The sequence below is a fragment of the Microtus oregoni genome, unplaced genomic scaffold (genome assembly GCF_018167655.1).
Source record: "Microtus oregoni isolate MIOR12 unplaced genomic scaffold, Mior012 000032F_ref0000030, whole genome shotgun sequence".
In the NCBI taxonomy this organism is placed as follows: Eukaryota; Metazoa; Chordata; class Mammalia; order Rodentia; family Cricetidae; genus Microtus; species Microtus oregoni.
This window is the reverse complement of record NW_024543091.1, coordinates 3,755,011-3,780,999: the sequence shown is the minus strand read 5'-3', so window position 1 is coordinate 3,780,999 and position 25,989 is coordinate 3,755,011. Positions and strand designations below refer to the sequence as shown.

Sequence of the window (25,989 nt, the reverse complement as noted above, 5' to 3'; positions counted from 1 at the left end):
AGCCATCAGTTGACAATAGCATTGATCCCCCCCCCCCCATCAGTTGACAATAGCTCCTTGGCACTACATAAGTATTTTCTTTTCCTTTTTGTCTTTTCTTTTAGTCATGGCACTGCTGAAGAGCTCAGCTGGATCAAACCTCTGTGTACTGCTAACTCTGACACAACTTTGTATTAATTACTCTTAGCAGGTGCCAAACTTTTCTTTAGTTCCACTTCTGGGAAGGGATGAGAGGGAAAGCTAGTCTTCCACTTTGTGTCGATTGAGATGTTGAGGTGTGACAGATGGGGCATCTCAGCTGTCACAAGTCTCTGTGCTGGGCCTTGGAATGATGTCTGTTGGTGTGAATCACTGGAGACACGCTCCTGTGTCTCCGTGTGGTCAAGTTCTTCCAAGGGGAGCTTGGCTGGTAGAACCAAAGGGCGGAGGGGGATTGACTAATCTGTTAAATAGCCTTTTATCTTCAAGTCTAGTTTCTCATTAGTATTTCTGAGCAGCAGGACGGCTGCTTGGGAATGCGGGTTTGTGTTTTTAATTAGTCTCTCTAGGGATGGTGAGAGGCTTACTTTGAGGGATGGAATTTTAAGGAAGCCTGACAAGCCTGCTTTCCATGTGACTGAAGACCTTTGGCAGCCGAGAAAGGTTTCACAACAGTGGTTTCAAGCCAGCCTTTTGCATGGCTTCGCTGAGACTGAGAAGCATGGGTGCCCCGCATTTCTGCTCCCAGGCCACAGGGCTCTGGGTCTTCTCTAGAGTGCCTGGCATTCATGGCGATCCATGCTTCATTCTCTAGTAGTTTGAAGGGTTCTCATGAGGTTTTCTCTCCTGTCACGCATACGAAAGTGCTGTCTCCATTCCTTCTTTTGTCTGTGCATTTTAACCAGGCTGCAGGCAGAAGGCTGTGTGACACCTTATTATCTGCAGAACACCTTTTTCCAGGCTGTACACCATCATAAAATTGTAGTGCTACTGTATTACCATGGAGAGTCAGGCAGGAGGGTTGTTTGTTCCGCATCTAATTGGAAAATCAGGAAGGGTAGCTGTAGTGCTGTAAAGTTTGATGCCCTGACAAATGGCCATTGAGCTTCTTCTTGCCTCTGGCCATGAGTGAGGCAACCAGTTCCTTTGTTGTGTGCAGTTCTGGCTGAGAGAGGGTTTCCCTTGGTGAGAGGATAGGTGCTTTTCTTACTTCTTTCTGTTCCTCCCTCTCAGAAAGCTCTGTTTCTGCACAGCTTCTGTACAAATATTTACACCGCTTCCAGACCCAGCTGTTGTCTTCTCTAGGTCAGTGGTATAGACCCTCCCAACACCTGCCTCCCCCCACCCCGTTTATCTGCAATTTTCCTTTCCCTTTTCGTGGCTTCAGTTACTCATTGTCTGAAATTATTAAATGGAAAATTCCAGAAATAATGTGTTTAAACTGTGCACTATTCGGAATAGCATGGTGAAATGACACACTGCCTCTTTCTGTCTCTCCCAGGGCATATGTCATACTCTCTCCAGCTTGGTCATGCTATAGGCGCAATAGCGCCTTTTGGTCACTTCATGGCTGCCCTGATGATTAGTTCACTGTGTCATATTGCTTTATTGAACAGTGGCCCTGCAGCAAAGGAGGGTCATAGTGTTACAGATGAGGTTCCAAGGCTCAGAACATGGCTTAGCTCAGTGCTGTGGAATAATGTGTTGCAAGGCATGTTGGGAAAATGGTAATATGTAGAATTCACATTGGCGGTCTTTCTGGGGCTTCTGATAATCCGTGTTCCCTCGAGGTGGGCTGTCCCCTCTGAGTGAGGGAGGCCATTGTTACCCCTCATTCCTTCCACCTGTTAGCTAAGTGCCCTGGTTCCCAGGTTCCCCTGGTGCTAACTACCATTCTAAGAACACTGTCTCAACATCCAGTGGCTCTTTTTAGTTAAAATGGCCTTAAAAAATGACTCTAGAGTTGTGAAGGCCTTTCAGGATAGTTTCTGGTGACCTCAGGTCTATTATGACCCAGGAGGCTGGTGCTTTTTATGCTTCTATTTTTGAATAACCTGAAAACGCAGTAAGTTCCTTGCTGTTGGCTACATTAAACCCTCACCGAGAAGTATCTGGATATTAGGTATTATTGATATAAAGAAGGGAAAAATGTGTTGGGAGGGTAGTGATCTTGAAAAACACTTCAAATGGTATTAGTTTTAAAATTTGTTTTTAGTGTGTTTGTGTGTGTGTGTGTCAGTGTGTGCCATGGTATACATGCAGAGGTTGAAGGACAACTTTACAAGTTGTTTTTCTTCTATCATGTGTTCTAAGATCAAAGTTGGGTTGCCAGGCTTGTTCAACAAGTGCCACCCCCTCACCCCGAGCCATCTTTCAGGCTCATTTTTGATTTTATTTTACCCGTTTATGTAGTATCAATCATAAAGTATAGGGTAAGTGGCAGTGTCCATTTCTAGGACTACACCCGAGTAAACTTCCTTTCTGAAGGGCTTTTGGGTACTTTGTTTTCTGGTTAGTCAGTAAATAAAACCTATTTTGCATCTGTGGAAAACTTGTCTTTTATAAAAAAAAATTTTATTTCACAAAATTCTATCATTGTCCCCCATCACATGGCGGTTTTTATTTCTTCCACTGTGGTCTGTGTTGTTCACGTTGTCTATATGTGGTCAGCATTTGGGCAGTGCACCTGTAGTGTTGTCTTTGTGTCTTGACTGTTAGCCCCCTTTCGCTCCTTGTCTCTACTGAATAATTAGCTAATATCTGTTAGATGTTCTTGGATATTTACCCATACAGTCTTGTAAAGGGACATTCTTTTTTTGGTTTTTCGAGACAGGGTTTCTCTGTGGTTTTGGAGCCTGTCCTGGAACTAGCTCTTGTAGGGACGTTCTTTATGCTCAATCTTAACATCAAGCTTTATGCCAGGTAGAGGCTTTTGTTAAATTATGGCAATAAGAATTTTTGTGTTGTCTGTTTTAGGATGTGTGGTTCTTCAGTAGGTATGTAGTATACAGAATATTTCTTTTGTTTTCTCTTATGAGGCACTCTACGGAGACGTTTCGTCCAATAGTATACTGCATAGAAAGATAATTTGATGAGAAGTTTCTTTGGTTATGAGGCAAGGATGTTGAAAAAAAAAACCAGAATCGCTCAAGTAAATTGTGGTCTGTAACAGCTCCACCGTTGGGGACAGGCAGCTCATCATAACATCCACGGCTATTAATCTTGATAGAGAGCATGCGTGCTGTCCTTGGGAGTCTCTCCCGGCCTTATCGAGGCAGGGTTCCATAAGTAGGGTCAATTTGCATTCCTCTTGGCTCCACTAACCAGAATAAAGATGGAGGATTGCCTGGAGAGTGGATTGGGTCTTTTGACTAGTCAAATGGGAGTCACGGCTAGTCCCTGTTTCTTCATTTTTACCAATTGTCTCCCCAAAGTTTCTTACCAGAAATGCACAGCAAGACCTTGAATTTGCTTGGATCACAAAACTTGTTTGGAGAAGGGGTGAGAAAGATTTCCAGCTGGAGCTGTCCCTTTTCTCCCCTGCAGCAGGCTGCTGCCAGACCTGAGGATAACCCCATATGTGCCTGCCTCCTTTGCTACCATTAACCCTGCTCCCCTGGCCTTTGTCGGCCCCTAGAACGCAAGGCAGGCTCTGGGCTCGGGTGAGCACGTGGAGTTCTGGGGCATGGAGAGCAATCGGATCGCTGGCTGTGCCATTTCCACAGGTTGCTGGATGACCTTGAGCTAGTGAGTCAGCCTCTTCTCCCTTTTCCACTTTCTAATCAAGATTTTATTTTCTCTCTCTCATACTAAAATGTGAAAATTCATAGCCATTAAGAAAAGGGTAGATGGGTTTCTCCAGTGAGTTAACACCCCTTGGGATACTTCCGCTAATACAGGAGCCTCTGCTTGTCAATGGCGATGTGTTCCATTCCTCCAGTGGATGCCTTTTTGATACCTCAGGGATCACTGGAGCTCACGGAGACTGTGCTTTTTCCTGCGCAGTGTACCTGTGAAGAGCAAATCTATAAATTAGGGATAAGAAGAAATTAAGAACAATAACTAATAAATAGGATAATTGCACCAATATGTCATGATGAAAGCTAAGGGAATTTGGTTTCTCTTAAAATACCGTCCTGGTCTGTACGCTCTCTGGTCCTGCTGGGAGATGCTACGATGCCCGTGTGCGGAGTGAGGAGAACGGCAGAACTGCTGCGCCATGGCATTAGGCTACTTTTGACCTTCTAGCTTGTCAGTTGACCCTGGATGAATGAAACTGTAGCAAGCAGAGACATGGATGAGGCTGGTGGATTGCTGTATAGATAGAACGACTTTTTGGATTACTAAAGTAAATTAAAGAAAATGCGCCAAATGCATTCAATATGTATTCCAGATGGTCTATGTTAAATGAAAGATGTAAGTCGTGTTGGATTTGTATAAATCATTTCAATCTCTTTTGGGGGAAAGCAGTTATTATGTTGTCCATGTAAGTTGTATTGTAGTCTTGAAGAGCTTCAGAGGACACCCGAGGATTGTTTAGTCACTTGAACCCTTAAACTCCCTTTGGGAGGTCTAGTTAATTCATGAGGACTCTCCAAAATGATCTAATTAACCACATTTTAAAATTGCATCACCATTATTTCATCTCCTTTACTCTTTGCTTTTTTTTCAAAGAAAGTGGTGGATAAATTATGGTTACCCCAGGAAAATATTTGGGTTCCCATTTATGTAAATCCAACTTCAGTTTTATATTTCAGAAGTCTCCAGTGTTGCTCAGCTCCAGTTAGCTTGACATTCTCACCATTCTATTTGAGCATTACAGACACATAGACTTTAGTAACTTGTACCGGGAGCTAAAATTTATAATTTGTTCTTAGTTGCGTGACCATAAAACACCTTACAAGGAGTCTTTGTCTGCCTTTGTCTATCTGCAAGCGTTATGCTCGTGGTGATCGCAGAGCTGGAACCTAACGGGAGAAATTTTGGAAATTGTTTGGCATCTCCTGCTAGTAGAACTGAAACCTTTCTGGGAGCGAGTCCTGCAACTCACTGCAGCTCCCTTTTATTCATGCGCAGAAGAAACCCACTGAGGGAGTCAGAAGCATCCCTATGATGTGGGATGAGAGAGCAGTGGCTTTTTCCAACCACCATATGTGGTGACTAGATTCTTTGGAATGACATTGGGGTACTCTCCGAGCAAACAGCACACTCCTTCCAAATAGCATATAATAAATAAAGTATGCAAGACATCTCCCCAGCCAGATGTAATGTTCAATAGTAGAGAAATAAATTTACAGTGCCCTCCCACAGGAAACGTTGGAAAGGCTAGCTGGACCAAGAAGGCAGTCATGCTGTTAGAACCACAGGCTTCTTTTTCCGCTTCCAGGTGAGGATATACCTCATTGAAATTCTGTTCGTATGATCTCTGGGATTTCATAGAAAATTCACGGATGAAATGAATCCTCAGAACGCCAGTGAACTCGGTTTGAACTGGTACTGATTTCTCGTTTCCAATATTCAAAGAGCAGAGTATGTAAGTAGGTGTGGTTTGTTTCCCTGAATGTTAGTAACTGATGTGATTCTTTTCTGTAACTGATCTAATTTTGGTATATTAGATTATCGTTTACATGGTGTAAAGAGAAATCCAGTTCTGGCGGGATTCTTGAAGGTGGCAGTCTAACCATATCCCTGAGTCCCTTGCCAGGCACTAACAAGTTCCGAATTTTCAAGAGGAGGGCCTTGGGGGCCGGCACGGGGCCAGGCACAGGGGCAGGGGGAGGACTCTTCTTCAGTTTTGTGGCACACAGTGCCGAGAGTTTGGATTTAAGTTTACCCATGGCTTGAGATGTCTAGCTTTGTATGTGTCTTAGCTAGCTGTGGGCAAACCTCCACTATTCTCCAACAGACTGATCTGTGTGTCCAGAGACCTGAGATCAGCTCTGGCTTAGTCGGTAGCCATCCTGAGCTCTCTGAAGACTTCCTCCTAGATGGGAGTTCAAAACAAAACAAAACCCCACTAATACTGGAGACACAAGCGTATGAGGGTCCTACACCTCCAAGTTACTAAAGGGAGTAGGCTAGAGTCTGTCTCCAGGGAAGCCTAGTATTTGCCAAGGAATTCTACAGTGAGGTCTGGGTACAAAATTTGTAGATAACACCCTGCTATAATAGGATCCCTTGAGGGCATTCTTGTTAAAACTCTCTATTCATTATGCTTATTCCTATAACAGATATTCATTAAGAACCTCATAGAACTTCAGAAATAAAGGGCACAGCAGGGAACACAACAGGGAATATTTTGCCCTCCTGCTGCTTAGATTCTACTTGGGGAGACAATAAATATACTAGCGTTTCTAATCAGGTGCTGGTAAATACTGAGAAGTAAAAGCAATGACTTAAAGGAAGAGCAGAGGAAAGGGGCCGAGCAACTGACCAGTGACCATGGCCCTCAGCCGGTGCCTTTGAAGTCAACGCTTGGCTTAAGTAAAGAAGGGAGCTGTGTAAATGAATGTGGGAGTATGAGTAGCGTGTGCGCAGGACCAGAGGTGGGAATGTTCCTTGCCTGTTGGAGGAATGTTGGTGTGGCTATACTAGTGTGAACAAGGATTGTTCAGTGTCGGCGCCGGGGAAGTAATCAGTTGCCAGATGGGGACCAAAAGATGGCGGTCAGCTCACACTACGATTTTTTTTGTCAGAAGTGCTATTGTATAGGGACAATGATTAAAGAGTTGGAACAGACATGGAAAAAAATTATTTCTGTATTAAAGGATGAGATTATGTACTGGTGAGACCCAGGAGTCTTTCACCACAATTTGAGCTGTGGGGCAGTAGGATTTGTGCCCAGTTACTGAGGGAACTGATGAGGGGGAATTCTTTGATTCTGGGAGTTGGAGACCAGTCTGGTTAACATAGCAAAAACTTCTAGAAAACATACACATGAAAAATTATTTAAAGGAAGTTTGCTGTATCATGACTATTTATAAAATCAATAGCCTTTTTATATACTATATTGATAAATAGCCAGAAATGGAAAATGGCAAAAAACAGGTCTAATTCATAATAGAAAGAATGAAAAATATTTCACAATAAATTTTGCGAGAAAGATAGATAGATAGATAGATAGATAGATAGAGAGAGAGAGAGATAGATAGATGAAGAAAAGAATAAAGCCCCATGGAAGGTCATCACATTAGGCCCAAACAGACTGTGTTTCTGGATGGTGAAGCAGTCTCACATAAACAGCATTCCATATAAACCCAAATTACATCCTCAAGGAGTCTGTAATTTTTTTTTAACTGCCCAAAGCATTTGAAACTTTGCATAAAAGAATTAATTCTCAAACATAGCTAAGACAGGGAGATTTTCTGTCAGGTGAAATTAAAATTTCGTGTTATGTCTTGGAAATGGTCTGTAGCTAGAAACTAATGTGCAGATTGGGGAATAGCAAGCCTTTTCTTGATAAAGACATTTCAGCCCTGTGGACATACACTCTTTGTCTCTCGATTCTGCCCTCCTAGTTCAACAGCAGAGATGGATAATTTATGAATAGAAGGTCCACAACTCTTTCTAATAGTTGCTGATGCAGATGTTAAGACAGGACTGAGAAAGAGCCAGGGCTGCGCATGTCAAGGGTGGTATTTTAAATCATTTGGGAAGATAATTTATTTAATAAATGGTACTGGAAAAACATGCATTAATCTGAAGACAAAACACACTCCGTTTTCCCTTCACCCCCACATGACATTATTCCTAGTTCATATAAACACTACTGAACAACAAAGTCACAGGAGAATTAAGACACAGTTTCTTGTAACCTAGAGCTCAAGGGATTTTTAAAAACAAGTCCAAAATCATAAAAGTGATAAAGAAAAATAAAGGCATTTGACTATGTAAAAAGTGAAATTTTTCTTATGGCAAGTTTATAGTTTGTTTATAGTTAAAACAAAGAAATAAAATGGCAGGCAGTGAAAAAAAATACTCCACATTGGAAAAAGGATAAATTCCACAGCATTTCAAGTGGATCTCCAGCTGATTCAGTGAAAACAGAGCAAAGAATAGAATTCCCGAAAAAGAGACTGGGCAGTTAGTTATGTTCGTTAGATTACACTCAGTATTGCCAGAAGCTGCGTCCTTTAGGGGAGGCAGAATATTAGTTCCCACCTAATAGGGTGTTTTAGGTGGGACTGACCGGATAATGCAATAAAGAATAAGACATTGCTTGGCTCTTAATATGAACTCAGTAGAATGGTACTTTTTTTTTCATCTGTAGAACATGAAAGTATGAATGTACATATTGACATGGGACTTAGTTGTGAGTAACTGGAAACAAATGAAATGTTCTGTCAGTGGTGATGATTTTCTTAGGGGAATGTCATGCAGTTATTAAAATAATAAACTTAAGTTATGTGCATGCATGGTGCTAGGCATAGAACTCAGGGTTTCACACTTGGCAGTCAAATGACGTACCACTGAGTCACAGCCTCAGACCCAGTGACTGAGTTATTTCCAGAGGTTTAGACTGCAGTCATTGATAGCTGATTAGAGGAAAAAACAAATTTTAGGAAAATAAAGGTATTATTTTCAGTTTTATAAAATGTCAGAAGGAAATGTTTGCACTTACTGCCAAGATATTCGATCGATCTACTCGGAATCACTGTCTTGCTAGAACAATACGAAGACAAGTTCACTGCCTTCTACCCATACACTTTTGGTATATACATTTGTCAGATTAACATATTCTCTCTCTCTCTCTCTCTCTCTCTCTCTCTCTCTCTCTCGTCTCTGCTGTTTGCCTGCTTCTGTCCATATCATTTGAGTTTACCTCTCCTTTGAGCTTGGTCTCATCGTCAAAGAACACCTAGGTTAAAGTACCAAATGTTCTGTGGAGCTACTGAGAGATCCGAGAGATGCTGCAGACACTTTGGCTGTTACTGGTGTCCCCGTTTTCTCTTGCATTTGTGTGCTGCCCCCATCACATCCTTGTGTTGCTGTATCTAACACACTCACACTGCATCTTTTTTCGCTGACTTTCTTTGTATTTCTGCTTCTAGTTGGGAAAGCAGCATTGGTAACCATCCTATGAGCACATAAGGATAAATTGGGTTCTTGCACCAGCCAGGGTGATTTCACAGTTCTACTGAGCCACCGACTAGGAGAAGAAGAGGCATTCCTTACAGCTAGAAAGCACATTGAGATTCCATAATAGACCTACCTACATATTCATCCTGGATATTTGGTTATGAGTAATTTCCAGAGGTTTATTCTTGTATCAAGGAATTTAATGTAAGTTTCTTTTGACAGTAGAACTTCCATTTTCTGTCACATAAACCCATTTTTCTATCTCTGTAGTATATTTATATATATTTGTATATGTATGTGTCTTAGCATTCCTTTGATGTTACAAAAATACCTGAGATAACAACTTAAGGAGAAAACATTTATTTTTACTCACGATTTCAGAGCCCACTGTGCCTGTGTTGGTGTGGTATCTCATGGTGGGAGTGTATGGAACAGACAGCTAAGCGTAATAATTTAATTAGAGTATAGGCGGTATAGGAGATAAGTCCAGAAAGGCCACAGAGAAATACTATGATCTCAGATCCACAGAGGACACTCCAAATTGCCTGTTGGGTAGCATATATAGGGCAGTGCGAATGTCTGAAAGCGCAATGAAGGCAGGATCTTCTGCAAGCACCGAGTCTCCAAGAAGACTGGGAAGAACTGAACAGTTGATTGACAACACCACAGTCATGGGCAAATTTAAATGGAAATCTAGAGATCCAAACCCAGGGTGTAGAATAGGAAATGAGAAGAGAGGAATAATTGAAACCACTAATGGAAATTTACCAAAGAGTTTTATAGCAAAGAGGACGTTTCAGGGTCTGGGTCCAGAGAATGGTGGTGTTGGCTTCCCATATAATATGTCACGCCTGCTGCAGAGGGATCAGAATGGTGGGGTGAGAGCATAATTGTGATTAATTTGCACATACTCATTTCTCCTCATTCCTCTCGCTACTATAAAATTATATGAATGCCTCAAAACGTATACTTTCCCTTATTAACATATATTTAAGATGTTTTTCATATTTCTGCAGTTTGCTCAATGCTCTGGGATGATTTTTGTGCATGCTTCTTTCTGTGCATATGCAGTAATTCTCTGGTCAATGCCTGGGAAAGCAGCTTCTGGTTCACACACCGTCTGCACTTTCGACTGGGACAGATAGTGTTGGGGTGTTCTGCTCTGTGGCTGTGCCTCTGCATTTGCTCCATCTCTGGATGTGTGTGAGATGACACAGTATCTATTGGGCTCAGATTGTTTATGAGGCTGAGCATCTTTTCTAAACATACAGATCATTCCTGTGCTGCTTCTGGAATTTTTATCCCTTTTACTAAATGGGAGAAAATAAAAAAAAAAAATTCTTACTGATTTGTTGAGTTTCATTTACTACACATAACTCATTGTGTGTAGTGATAGTCTCAGCTTGAGGCCTTGCGGTTTTGTTCTTTTAGTATTTTTAGATGCATAGTAATTTGAAATTTTACTATGACTCGATTATTCATTTTTTCACTTATGTTTTGTATTTCTTTTACCTTGAAATCTTATGACAAGATTATAGAATTGGTCTTTTGTTTTTTTGGGGCGCAGTTTTAAAGTTTTAGTATTCAAACCAAATCTTTAATCACTTTTATCTTTTTATTTTATTTTCTGTATGAATTTGAATTTTAATTATACAAGCTCTCTTTTTCAAACACATATACACACGGAGGGAGGGGGAGAGAGAGAGAGCGAGAGAGAGCGAGTGCACATGTACATGAACCCATCTATTAGTATTTTACAGATAATCCAGGGAATATGAAATCTTGGCAATGTCAGTTCTTCATTTCTATGAATGCTGTATTGTTTCAGTTTGTCAAACTTTGTATTCTTTTCTGTATAAAATTCTACTATAAACCTTTTGCTCATGGTTGGCTAGATTCATTCCCAGATACCTTAGCGATTTAATTGCTCTGATGAATGTATTTTTTCCCCTCAATTATTCTTTCTTTTCCTATTACTGGTCCAGAGGAACATTATTTATCATTAACTTCTGAGCTATCTGAAGCTGGATGGATTAGTAATGGAAAGGGCATTTTCCCTAGCAAAGCTCCTAACTGGAGAGCCCACGGCGAGGGCTGCCTAGTGCCTCAGTCAGAGGAAACCCAGGCTGCTTCGTCACTGACTTCAGCCATCCCTCCAACGTGGTGACCGAGTGGACTGAAGACAACTTAGGCAGACGACAAAAAGTGGATGAAAATCTTGTTCAGTGCGAGTTGGTGCATCAGCGAAAGGTTGAAGCAGGCGATTGGAGTTCATTTGGGGACTAGTTTCTAGTTAATTGGTTTTAAGAACTGCAATTCTTGGAGCTAGCTCAGGAAAAGTCTGCGGAGCATGGCTGGATATAACGGGTAGAACTGGAGGAGGCATACAGCCTGAGTGGGTAGGACGGCCAGGTCTCAAGCTCTTCATCAGAATGGCTTTGACGATTGCTGATTCCATTCCCTATCTGCTATCCACCAGCATCGTGATTGATTGCCCTGTCTTAAGCGCCAATCCGGCCTTTGTGCCACATAGCCTAAGACCAATGAGCAGTTTTCCTTATATCCAAATTCTAAACAATAAATATAATTGACCCTGTCATCCTTTTCATCCCTTTAACAGGCCTGGGGTTGCTGACCTACCCACAGTGGGGCTAGCCTCTCTTTTATTTGTGTTGATTTTGGTTAGGTGTTCATCATTGGCTCAGTCATTTGTAGTGTACCAGTTCCAGTTTGCTCGGCATCATTCTCACCTCAGAACAATTTTCAGTGCATCCTTTCTCTGGAAAGTATTTTAGTTTGGATAGTATATTATTTGGTTATATTGCTGAGAGATGACAGAGTCGCTGCACCATGACGGTGTATCCCTCAAGCGAGATGTACCCTGACATGCCTCGGGTATTGTAACGGTAAAGTGGAACCTCTGCTGTGTTCACAGGTAGTTTACTGGTAATCCGAGGCCAGGCTGAATATGAGAGAACAGGCAGAGTGGGACATTTGGGTTGAGTTTTAGGGATCGGTGAGTCATGGGTAATGGCCGTTCCCTGGGCTGAGCATCAGGTAGGAGTATTTGATAAGAGGGAAAGGTTGGTGTGATGTTTAGTGTTCGCTGATGAGGCACATCTGTGTGTGTGACGTGTGACGAGGCACATCTGTGTGGGCCTCAGCGTAGGATTAACTGAGGAAGAAAAATCTACCCTTAAGGTAGGTGACCTCATCCCACAAGATGAAATAGAGAGAAAATATAGAAAACTAGAGTGTACTGCACTCCCCTTGTCTCTTCTTCCTGATGTACCCTCATGTGATATGCAGCCCTTGGCTATACCCTCAGCCGTGTTGGAATGATCTCTAAAACCTTTAGTCAAAACAAACCCTCCTGGGTCATCTGTGTCAGGTGGTCACAATGGTGAAAAGTAACTAATTCAGCCAGTGTTTTTCATCAAACCAAAGATTCTACCTCTGAACTGGGGGTTAAGTGAAAACGCAGGCCCAGATCACTGGGACCTGAGAGCCACCTCTCAGCTATAGGCTACTAGGGCAACATGGCCATACCAAGTTTCTGAAAGTTTGGACAGTTGGATAAAATTGGCTGCAAATGTATAAAGCATTAGATCTTGTGCACGGAGACCCAGCTAGAGGTACAAGGACGGGAGTGGGATGGTACTGAGCCTGCTCACTCCCAGCTAAAGGTTTGCAGGCTTTATTTCAGCATGAACAGGAAGGCTGCAGAGTCAGTGGATGTAAACCCAAAGTGGGGGACTATCTCAGCCCAGCGGAGCAGGTTAGAAGCGGGGAGCCCCATGCTTCATTACAGTCTTTGATACTTGAGGAGGCAAGAGCAAGCTAGAGTATGAAGTGGATTAGGCCAGTTCTGACACAATAGGCTCAGGGTGCTAGAACATGTTACGTGAATGTTTGAGTAGAACAGGGTTAAAATAGGTGTGTTTTGACAATAGCCCAGACTTAATGGGAAAGGTCTCAAGTGCCTGTATATTTTAAGAGCCTCACATTAAATGTGCTTTGATATAAGAATTATGTTGATATTTGCTTCTTTCCAGAAAGAATCTATATGACGATGAATGAATGGCTCACATTTTGGGGCAGGGATATCTCTGACAATAAGATGCTTTCAGCCTAATTATGAGCAAAGTATCTAAGAAAATGCCCAATTATTTCCTGATGCCTGCTCTATAAACCCGAGTCTATAAAAGTTTGATAGCTGAAGCTACTGGCTTGTTACATTTGGGAAACTCTGACTGAGAAGCATATGTTACATATTAATGTGTGGGAAAGGCTGAGGGGTCTGATGACAGATAGAAGTGGAGGACTGGAGGGGAGTGGAGATGGATGGGCACAAGAGAGAGTATGTGTGTGCGTGCATGTGTGTCTGCATGCGTGCGTGTGTGTGTGTGTGTGTGTGTCCTGAATCCTAAAACGGCGTGGCTAGAAGTATGTGTAGTGGACATAATAACTAGGCAATGAATGGTTTCAAAAACATTCATTATAAAATTAAATTTCCTTTTGAGGTAATATCCCATAGAGATTTCTACAAGGGTTTGCTCATAAATCAAATCTTGAAAGGCTCCAATGTAATTATAAGGAAGAAAATAGCTCTGTTAAAAATGACGGGTAAAGGAATTAGGCATACGGTTGTTTTTTTGGTTGTCTTGTTATTACTTACGCAGGGAACAGAACTGTCTTTGTTTCAAGGGTGACTGGGTAACAAGCGTTTGTTGGTATGGTCTGTGCTATGTATGCATGCATGTACTGTAATTGTAGCAGATAATGCCTTTTAACAGCCCATGGAAAGAATTAGTTTCTTCTTGACCAAAAGCTAGCCTATGGAGGCTGACAAAAGTCATTATGTTATAATGATTTTTGGCTTGGGAAAATAATGATATCTTGGAAAATGTGAAGAACTATGACGGCAGAAGAAGGATAGCCCGAACACAACAGACATATTATTTAAACAAAAGATGCAGTGTTCCTTTAATTGGATTCCCATGGCATACTGGTTGAAAATGTGCTGACCAAATGCAGTATCTAGAAGAAAAGAATTTTGGCTCTTTGGGTCCTATGTTTTACAGCGTGGGCTCCATTTGACTTGGAGAACTTCTACTGAACCTTTGTTCTGATGCTGGGTAGCCCATTTTATTCTTAGCTCTGCTGTTCCATTGTTTTAATGTATATCGAGTATTTGGGACATTGTCAGTTTGACACAGAAAAATCCTCTGGGTTAGAACTGGGATTGAAAGCTACTCACATGATCCCAGTGGGTAAGCAAACAGTAACTTTATCATTTTCTGATGATACCAAGAAAATATTTACTCAGAGGAGATCAATGAAATGTAAAGGTCGAACAAATAACCACCTTAGTTTCCTGGAATAAAACCCCAGGCTTTTCTTTAAGGACATTAAAAGGAATTTTCTTAAACTGCAGAAACGAAGAAGTGAGCAAATCCGGAGACAGGGCCCAGGCCTCTCTGAGCTTCCTTCATGCTGGTCATGACTGCATCTGGTCATCTTTAGATGCTAACCTGGGAGGATTGTGAGCTCTCAGGTCACGTAAAAGTGTATGTAGTTACAGAAGTGGGTAAATATGACTTTGTCAGTGTAGCGGCCACACCGGGAGAAGGAAGCGGTCCACCTAGTCTGTAATCCACTGGTCCTGTGTGGCTTCTTGTATCTTATCCTCCCTGGGCCTTGGCCTCCCTCTTCGTGCCATTCAATTTTGCTCTGCCAGTAACTGGTGAGTCTCATGGTGAGGCCAAGCCATAACAAGGCCCTCCTTGCTGTTGCGCTGTCTGGACCCAATGCTTTCCGTGTAACAACTCCACCTTCTCACCTCTACAACAACCCCACAGGCCTCCCTTGAAGGGGCTTGGCTGTTGCTTTTGGGTCTCACTGATGCCCACAGAGCCTGGAAGACACGGAAGAGTTAGTGCCGTGCAGCCCTGGCGTCCTGCTCCTCCATGTCCGTTTTTCTCTGTTTACTCAGACAGGCTCCCAGTTGTTTCAGAAACCATGCACGCTAAGCCTCCAACATTTGTGGATATCCTCTCATAGTCTTACCAACCTTACCTTTTGTCCACCCCCTCCCCAAGGCTGAGACATACCTGTGTGTGTGTCTCAACAGGCCTCAAGCCTAGCATATTTTTCTGTTTTAACTCTTTGGTGCTTAACCTTTTAATTACCAGCCAACCAAACTTGTATGTCTTTGAGCCAGGGAAATGACTCTTGCCTGTTGTACTGTTGCCCTATTTTATGATTATTGGCCATTTAAACTGTCAACTCTGTGTGATCTAAGCCAAAAGCCTTTGGGCTATTGAACCCACACCATTTCTCTCTTCTTTTGCAGTAGAGTGTTGGGTTCAGGACCGTTGATTGCTCCTGTTGCTCTCATGCTTCATATCCTGAGAGCTGAATAGCAGCGTTCTTATTCCTAGCAGCATTTGCCTCCTTCTGAACTTGCCAAGGCTTTGCTGGGGAGACCGATTAGGCTGGTGAGAAGGAACTCAATCACATATTTTGCAAACGGGAGCTGTTCAGGCCCATCTCCTGTACTTGTGTTACCCGCCCCCAACACTGTGTTGATGAGTCAGGCTGATTTCCACCCATCCTTATGAATCGAATTAACAGCTTTTCAAAGATGCATTACAGGTGAGCAGATGAATTCAGCGAGGAAATTAAGCTCTGATTCTTCTGAGTCATTTGGACATCTTTACACTGATTTCCATTCCGGAATCTTATCTTTGAGACAGGCATAGAGACTCATGACGACACAGTATATTGTCTGTACATTCTGAAACTCAAAGGAACAGTGTCACCAGCCAGTCACATTCTGTTATCAGAGACATAGGATGACTTGAAGTGGCTCTCGAAGTGGTCCACAGTCAGTCCTGAGTAGCATCTCCTTGGGTCATCACCACAAGCCCTGCCTGATGATGGCTGCTGTATTGGTGGAGTCTGTGAGATGAGGAGAGGGGTTTGTGTCTCAAAGGGGCTTGGGTGACTTTGAGGCATTCTCGTGTTCAATGTATTAGTGAACTGCGTAGAAGTTACACTTTTAAAAATTAAACATGCACTATCTGCGCATTTAACCAGGTAGTGCTTTGCTATGGGAGATGCCCTGTGCATTGAAGGATATTTGGAGGTAATTCTGGTTTCTGCTCCCTGATGCTATTGGCACCCCCTACGTGCAGCCTCCTCTCTGCAGTGGTGACAACCCTCCGCAGGTCGTAACAACTCAAAAGGTCTCAAAACATTTTTCAGTGTCCTATGGGCACTGAGACGATACCACCGGAATGTGTTCTCTGACTTTTGGAAAGGGTTAATATTTCTATTGCAGAAAAATGCAGTTATGTCTGTGATTATTCTACCCTGCCTTTAGGCAGCAGCTTGTTCATTCTGGAGGATCCGTTGAGTAATTTGATAATATTTCACTTCAATTACCTACTGTGGGACAATAGCACTGATAGATGGCAGTTATTGGCGCTTGCTTTTCTGTATGCGCACATCCTATGTCAATGGAACAGGGCGACAGGGGATGGTGTGTTCCAAATGGTGAAAGGGCCTGTGGTTATTTATGGCTCAGCCAGTTCAAAGGAACTGCTGTCAGGGAGCCGATCCAGCAGTTACCGGATAGGACTTTTGGGGTAGAAGCAGGAGGGTGAGTTTCAGATGACACGCACATGAACCTTGCAGTAGTAACGTGATGGTACAAAGTTTGAACCCTGAGAGCTAGAGCTCAATGTTTTTAAACTCGCTATCTTGGTTACAGTTCGTAAGAGAAGGAATGTAAGAAGGTAGCGTAATTAGTCCCCTGCCGTCGAAGTTAAATTGACTCAGCACTCTAAATCTTGCTTAGGTTTCCAAGGATTATTTGTAAGTTGTGGCACCCTGAGTGTTCATTGCTCTGAGGTGCTGCTGCCCTTGCTTTCTATCAGATGCTTGGGGAGGCAGAGGCTCTGTCGTGTCGGTTTTGACCCATGTCCCACACCTGCTTGATACGGTGGTACCGGATGGTGCAGAGTGGGCTCTAAGCAGTCCCAGGAAGGAGTCGGGATCTCGCTTCAGCTTGGTTCTGTTGCTGCCTCCATGCTTCCATCATTGCCCTTTCTCTTCGCTCTCTGTCCTCTGCAAGTCTTCCTGATGCTCCCTTTGGAAAGGGAGCTGGAGCCAAGTAGTTGAGACCACAGAGGTACCACTTTTCATGGATTGATCTTTAAATCCAGCAGTTATCCCCAAAGCTCATAAAGTGGGGATGTTGACATTTTATATGCCTAGTAATGGGGCTGCAGTCAGAGCTCCGGTTTCAATCTGAATCAAACGGGGGAGGGGGGGAGAAATGAGCTACATTCCAGCCTTTGCTATGTATGCTCAGTCCCCACTGAGATGGCAATCCATATCAAGTCTGGATCTCGGTGCCCTTGGGAGGGAAAAGGGAGAAGATCAGTGGAGTGTTTTTTTTTTTTTTTTTTGTACTTGTGGGCAAGAAGGAATGAGACTGGAGACCAGGGAAAAGATGGAGGCCTCCCTCTCTGCTGTGCTTTGATCAGAATGACTAAGGTCACACAGGAACCAGAGTCCCCATTTAATCACTCACTCAGTACAGAACAAGTTTGGGTTCCTGTAGGCTTAGGTACCACATAGGCAGTGGGCTAAATATAGCATGGTTAGTATGAATTAACTGCAAGATTCTGCCTGGTGTAAGAGCTTACACGGTCTTACTGACTCCATGAATGTACAGGGCTGATACCTTACCCTCTCTGGTTCCAGTGCCCAGGCTATGCAGCTCACTTAGTAATAAAGATTATTTAATATGATAACCACAGAAGGCAGTTCTGTACAATTTAAATGCTGACACTATATTATAGACTTCTTATTTGCTCTGGAAATATGTGAGAAATATTTCAGAATTGTTCTTCTGGCTGTCCTGGGAAATTAGGATTCCTTTTTAGTTTTCATTGCTAAGTAGCTAAGTGACTTTAGTTAAAGACCGTGGAGTTTATATATTAGAATTTTTTGAAATGGAAGATCTTTTGTATTAGTTATTTTTCCCTCTCTGTGGTCAAAGTATCAGGTGCTGCTAACTAAATTGAGGGAGGGATTGATTATGTATGTTAGGTCACACTTTCAGGCTGGACGCAGCCTTCCTGACATCAGGAATGTGAACAGTGGCCCCTCCCATCATCACAAATCACAATGCAGAGTGGCTGGAGCCAGGGCTCTGTGTATAACCTTCAAAGCCCCTCCCTCCCCAGTGACTTACTGCTGCCAACTAGGTCTTACCTCCAACAGTTTCTAGGGCCTTCCAAAACAGTTCCACTGGCTGAGAAGGAAGCTTTCAAAATGTAGTCCCCAGGGACATTTCAGATTTCGGCTGTAACATCTTTTATTTCCAAAGCACAGACATTATATTTTGTTTTACTGTTTGAAAACCTTGGTGTCTTTTTGTCAAAATTAAGTACATCAACTGGTTTGAATCTTGCCTTAACTGCTGAATGGCCACGGGAGCACAAACCTTAGAGATCCCTGGTCAAGGCAAGAAGGTAGTAGAGACTTACGTAAGACCACTTCAGTGTATAGTCTGTAGCAGGGGTGTGTAAAAAGTTAAAGCTCTATTAAGATACTTTTTTTTCAAAGATTTTTTTTAACCAATGCTGTTATTTATTTATTTATTTATTTATTTTGCCAAGCAGTCTTTTTAGAAAAAAGGAATATGAACCCTGTGTTCTTTCTGTGCTGAGGCTTTTGTTCTTTGCATTAAGCAAAAATATTATATGTAATTAAGAAAGAACAACCCTCACTCCAGGCATAGACTTTCATTTGTCATTTGTATTCTCTGTTCTCATGGAGAACTGACCCTATTCTCTGAAAGACCGCCCTATTCTTGCTTGTATTTCTGTTTGTGCTCAACATTTGTTTCTCCCATAGATGAGTAGAACAATTGTTTCACATTTAGTTCGTGTGTGTGTGTGTGTGTGTGTGTGTGTGTGTGTGTGTACATGTTACAGCAAGCATGTGTAGGTCAGAGGACAAATTGCAGAGTCTGTTCTTTCTTGCACCATATGAGTCTTGAGGATTGAACTTAGGTCATCAGACTTGGTAGTAAGTGCTTTTACCTAGAGAGCCATCTTTCTGGCTCCTTTTATAAGTAAAAAATTTTATTACATTTTATTCCTTCATTTTGTGTGTATAGTGGGGCACAGTTTTTAAAGATTTATTTTTAATATTTTTAATTCTATGGGTAGAGTGCAGGTACCCACAGAGGCCAGAAGAGGTCATTGGCTGTCCTGAAGCTGGAGGTATAGGCAGTTGTGAGCCAGTTGTGAGCCACCTAACTTGGGTGCTGGGAATCGAACTTAGGTTCTCTGCAAGAGCATGTTTGCTCTTAACCACTGAGCCATCACTTCAGCCCCACACCTTTTTTTAAAAGACAGCTGTGATATAGCATTATTAAACTTCAAATCTAGCAAATAAAAAGTACTTTTTAACAAGCTGTGTACAGTTCTGTGGTTAAGTTATTAACTTGTTCATCTGCTGTTGAAAAAGGCGATGGGGGCTTTGTCTTGCAAATAATTAAAACCTGAAAGCAAACAGAGAACACGGATTAACACAGAACAAAACATTCAGTTTTATGCCAAAATAAAAGCTAGCGCCACAGACTGTTCACTGTCGGCACCATGCTGGGAACTGTGTGCCACACCTCCGAATCTAACATCCGCCAGGACTGGTAGGTGACTCCTCCAGTCTGTTGATGAAAAAACTGGAGCTTGGAAAAGTCGAGCTCACATAACTGATGGGCTGAGAACAGAAGTCAGGGTTGAACCCAGGCTGCCCAATTCCATGCTGAAGTTGTATTTTACTAACCCGAATTTCTATGTTATAGCCCTCCCTGGTATTTATTTTTGTTTCTATCGAGCGTTGTGGCAAATTCAGTGGTTTCTGGGAAATCTAGGTCTATATAGTTACCACTGAGACCAATTTATATTATTTTTATCATTCATTTGGTGATTAAATCCATGCCATGTCCTGAACCAGACTAAAGGAGTTTCTGAAATGTACCTTAATTCTCCACTCAGTAGTGAGTTCCTTGCAACACCACATTTGATATGGCCACTGTAACTATTTTAACACATCTTCTGTATTTAAGTTTTGGAGTGATAGAAAACTGTAAAGTGTAAAATTGTGTTAAAAAGCATCGGATGAACTAAATCAGCTGCATCCTTGCATCAAACAAGGGCGATGGATGCCAATGTTGGAAGTGGTTACTTATTTTTAACAAGAATATTTTAAGTATGTTCATGTTGTTTTTATTTCTTACTAAATTTATGTGTGTGTTTGTATGTATGTATGTGCGTGTGTGCAAGGAAGGAATACTTAAGGAGTCAAGGAGTCGGTTTGCTCTTTCCTCTCTGTGGGTCCTGGGGATCAAACTCAAGCCACTAGGCTTGGGGGCAGGCACCTTCACTCTCCGAGTATCTCTTTGGTCAGTATGCTAGCTAAGTAATTCATATATAATTTCTTAACATAGGATTCTTTTTAGTTATTCACTAAGTAAAACTGGAGTAAGAAGTAAAACTATTATAAAAATTTAATAGGACTTCTAAACCATATTCTCACATTGAAACCAACGTCAGTTAAACAGGTTCACGTGTGACATCCCTCGTAGCCTGCTGTATTTGCTTCTCCTCCTCCTCCTCTTCCTTCCTTTCACCAGCATCATCCTTATCATGACAGCCATCACCATGACTACTGTCTCCATCCTTTCCTTTACGACAAGCAGCAAAAGTGGACTGTGACTGAGTTAATCATAGGATCATAGGATTTGTTGGAAGAATATGGGTTTTAATTTGGGTACATACAGACCTTGAAGAGCATCTCAGGGCTTAGAAGGGTTTTGTTTTTCTATCTGTCACTCTTATGTTTTACAGGCACTCATTTGAACACCATCTTTTTTAATCCATTTATTGTCCTTTCTCATGGATATGAGATAATTTCAACGTAATGATGTATAAAGCCAGCGCTTTGTTGTGGAATGAATGGCTAAGTTGTTTGAAGGGTGATTGTTGTTTGTTTAAACATTAGTTATATTACATTTTCAGTATACATTAATTTGTGTACACGTTAAGAAATAAATTCAGAGCTGGGTGAGAGCACACCTTTAATCCCGGCACTTGGGACGCAGAGGCAGGCGGATCTCTGTGAGTTTGAGGTCGTAATAGCTAGTTTCCAGGTCAGGCTTCAAAGCTACAGAGAAACTGTCTCCATTCACCTCTTCCCCAAAAAGATTCAGTAATCTGGATTGTACACCCCTTAAATACACTGGAAAGTCTTGCTTCTATTAACTATGTGCCTTACTATTTTTTTTTTTTTTTTTTTTTTGCCAACCGTACATTGTGGTGTCACAAGCTACAGTATGGAAAGAAAATAAAGGATGTAATTATCTGTGAAGAATGTGGCATACTAGTTGATGTTATTTTTCTATCATACTTGAAGGTAGTTATCTTCTATGGAAGATATTTTATTCCTGTGTTTCTGTTGGTACTGACTTCCATTTTTTTCCTGTTAAAAAGCAAAACAAACAAACAACAAACAATTTGGGAATTAAGTCCTCAAGTATTTTTATTTATAAAAAATAAAGGACAGAAATTTGAGTCATCACCAAATCGTCAGAACTAGCAGTTCCAACATCATTATTCAATGTATGGTGGAGAGGCCGTTTGAAAGAACAAGCAGCATTGTATGTTACAGGATCACAGGAACAGAAGATTTTTTTCCTCCTTCTCGTGGGGGGCTGGGGCTAGGGGAGTAGGGGTGGGGCTGGGGGCGGGGCTCTTTCAAGCCATGGACTGGGCTCTTTATGCCCAGAGCACATTGTGGGTCTAGTCCCCAAGTGGATATGGTGTATGATTTCCTGTGGAATGGATCTCAGGCTCTCAGGAACATGTGACGAACGTGCCGAGTTTAATATTTCTTCATCTTAGGGCATGCACATTTTCCAGGACTGAGGTTGTTTATGGACAACTGATAGGACAGTGAGCCAGTGGCAGGGCTTTGAGTACAGGTGCCTGGCGGCATGATTGCCGCAGACAAAAGATGATCGCCCTGGTACGCTCTGCCTTTGCTGTTTCACCGTCAAGGCTGGAAGTTCTCTCTCTCATGTGCTTGACTTTGAGAAACTGTTCATTTCCCCGTGGAGATTGTGACCGGCAGCAAATAATAAATTTAAGTCAGTAACATTCAGTATTAATAAAAATGTCTCATGCTATTGAATTACTCTTTAAATCTCTCTCTCTCTCTCTCTCTCTCACACACACACACACACACATACATACACACAGAAAACAAAGAACAGACTCAGGTGGGCTCTTGCTTGGCCCAGTTGAGTAGCGTTTGTCCAGGTGCTGATGAAGTCTGTGGTTCTTCGTTGTAGGCTTCTGTCCTCTTCTAAACAAGCTATTGTGTCTGGCGTCTGCATAGACATAACAGCATAGAAAGGAGGTGTAGTTGTTAATAACTGACTCATAATAAATGTAGTTGTCTGACTACATTCTTAAAAATAGCAACATAGCTCAAAACAGAGGCTTCTGATTAAGTAATTATTGGGGAGCAGGAAAGAATATTTTCAGATTTGTGAACGCAGCAGTGGATGGTTTCACTCTGGAGTCTTGCGGTTTCCTGATGCAAATGCGTTTCTGACCTGCTTGCAAATGGGAAAACACAGGGTATTCGGAATACATTTCCCCGCTGGAGTTATAAGTTCTTTAGAATTATGTCTGTGAGACAATTTAAGAAAAGTAGATAGCATTTACTCCTTTGATGAGTGAGTTGATTGTCTGCTCTGTCTTGAGGGCCCGGGAACTGTTGCTCTTCTAGGCTGACACTGTGATGATTCATTACTTTGGGTTCAAAATCTTTGGTTTTTTTTTTTTATCTTGTCGTCCCCTCCTATGCACAAAATATGCAAAGAGCAAATATCTACACAGACACACATGCACGCATGTGCACACACATACAAGCATTACACACATAATACTGTATGTTGTGTTAAGTGTTTTGGGTGGAGCAACACAGACACTCACACTTGTTTTTATAATCTTGTTCTTATAAGTCAAGGAATTAATTCATTATGCATAGGAATAATACATGCTTTAAGAGCTGCCATACTGCCACACATACATACCCTATTATCCCAAGCTTTTCATTTCAATTTTTGGCTGTATATGTGTGTCTTCCATATTAACTTTTTAAAATCCCCTGTGGACTCAACCCTCCCCTTTCTTATTTGAAACAGTACACAACACAGGGACAGATGAGTAGCAGTTAAACCTGAACATCCAGAAGTGACAAAGAATAGTTTTCCCAGCTCCTGGCACCTCTGGTAGGTAGTCATCTAGGGATGAATGGCCAGCAAGCTGAGCTGAAACTTCACATGTTGGGGAATTTGAAGGGACTTTATTGTTTGCTCAGGTTTACTCACAGAAAACCAGCAGAAATTTGACCTTGATTTCAAGTAGAGGCCTGGCAGGGTTTAAGACATTTCTTTCTTTGTTAGAATACATCTTAGGGGGAAAAATTAAAAACCTTACTTTTTCTTTAAAAAAAAAAAAAGAGAAAAGTCAGCTTGTAGCCATCTCTTCATCATTAGACTGTCTGTAGCTCTGCTGAACACAGTCTTCTGAAACAGCAAAGGATTGAAAGGAAGCCTCTGGGCTAGCGCTAGGGCCTGGGGCACAGCAGCACAGTTGAGCTACCTTGATGGTGCTGCGTGGTCGTGAGTCAGGGCAGCTAGGGGCATTCTTCCTGGTTGGGTGGCTGTTTATTAAGCAGTGGTAGTGTCCTGGTGAGGAGGAAAGCAGACAGGCTAGTGTGGATATTTACTCTTCAAGTGTTACTTGACAAGAGTTAGTTAAATAAAGTTTGGCAGCGCTCATACATTTCTGCCACTGATGCTCACACCGACACAGTCGTCAGTTTTTAACCTGTAGCTGTATCCTCCAACTCTTTGGGTTATGATTCTTTCCCAAAGTCTTCCGTTCCTTCTCCCAGGTTGTGATGACTCTTAGTTTGTTTGTGTGTGTTCTGTCAATACAACATCATTGTTAAAAGAGGTCCCAGGGTAGGGATAGTGTCCTGTTATCAGGGAGACTAGGAATGGAGACTGCCAGGTACTACCAAGATCTGTCCATTGTCTTGACAACTCTTCTGTTTTAGCCTTCTGAGCCTAGGTAATACGTTTAGACTGGACTGTATTAAAACCTGGTAGTTAAGACAGTTGAACAGTCCATTGATTTCCTTTTTTTTTGTCACTTCTTCAAAATCTAAGCCTGAGGGAGAGACATGAATAGATTTTTTTCTTTTGTCCTATATAGATAGCTTGGTATTTCTTTGCTTTCTGGTTGTATCTGAATGTATCCTCGTCTAATTTCTGTTGCTATGATAAAAGCCTTATGAAAGCAACTTAGGGGAAAAAGGAGATCTTCCACTTCCCAACTCCAGGTTACAGTTCACCATTGTGGGCACATTGTGGAGGTCCTTCCGCTCCTCCAGCCAATAACCGCTGAGATACCAGCCCATTGGGGCGTGGTCTCTCTCTTTAAAAAAGCAGTGTCTTCCCTCCTTGCTCTCTCTTACTTCCTGCTCCGCTTCTGGCGACTAGACTCCTTCCTGATTGCTCCGAGGGCTGTTGTCTGGGACGGTGATCTGTAAGTTTTTTTCCCCTTATTAATCATAATTCCAAACTGCTATGGGATTGTTTGTGACCTACGCCTTCAGGCACATGAAATAGCTAATTACATCTACAGCCAAGATCAGTGAGAACAAATGCATCATGCTTGTGGTCAGCTTATTTTCTCTTCTTATATAGTCAAGGACCCAAACCCAGGGAATAACGCTACCTACTTATAGTCTGAACTTTCTCAAATTGGCCAGTGTACTCAGGACAGTCCTTCACAGACTGCAGGCCAACATAATGTAGACTTCATTAAGACTCCAGCCAGGTGTCAAAATTGTGTCAAGTGGACATTTAAAGGTAACCATCTTGCTGAGCTACACGCGCAAGAGTTTATATACACTTAACACACTTAAAGATCATAAATGCAATTTAAGTTCATGAAATAGTTTTGAGAACTCTGTCTACAAAAGGAATCTAGACTTTCTCAAGTTGCATGACAAAAGTTTTCCTGGGGCTTTGCATCTAAGTAGACTAGGGTCCCAAAAAGCCAGTACATGCAGTAGAAACAAGTCCCAGTGCCTTTATCAATGGCTTCTCAGTCAGCTCCCATTGTCAGCCACATTCAGAGAGTCCGGTTTGATCACATGTTCATTCAGTCCCATTCCAGCTGGATTTGGTGAGCTCCCATTAGAACAGGCACACTGTCTCAGCCTGGCTGTAGCAGGGAATGCCTTGGACTTCCCACAGGGCAGGGTTCCCTGCCCTCTCTTAAGGAGGGAGGGGGAGGGAGGAGGGTGAGTGGGGGAGTGGGAGGGGACTGGGAGGAGGGGAGAAGTGTAAATTTTTGAATGGAAAAAATAAATTAAAAAAAGATTATATGAAATTAAAATTTAGAACTTTATATAAAAATTATAAATAAATGCTCACTGGCTTACTTGTGAAAAAATAAAACTTTTCCTAGGGACATGCAATACACATCTCCTCACTCCAGACAGGGAACCCATGGCATACCAAAGTCTAACTTGGTGACCCAATGAGTTTTATTGGGGTTACCTACAGGATTATGGGTGAGAGGTTACTTGCAGGAACAGAAATGACTCTGTCTTTGAGTCCTACAAAAGCATAAGTGACAGCTCACAAAGCTGGGAACCTGGAGCACCCTGCTCAGACTCCAGGCAGCTCAACAGGATGGAGATTGTCCTTTCCAGGTTCCTCAGCTGGTCCAACCCCCTTCCAGGCATTCGGCTGCTTTCTGC

The 25,989-nt window shown here is 42.1% G+C and overlaps 1 protein-coding gene across 2 annotated transcripts in view; it reads left to right on the top strand.

The window, feature by feature from the left end:
* The window catches only part of Bckdhb (branched chain keto acid dehydrogenase E1 subunit beta), a 174,971-nt gene that overhangs the window by 81,022 nt on the left and 67,960 nt on the right, over nt 1–25,989 (top strand). The gene's annotated exons all lie outside the window — the stretch shown is intronic.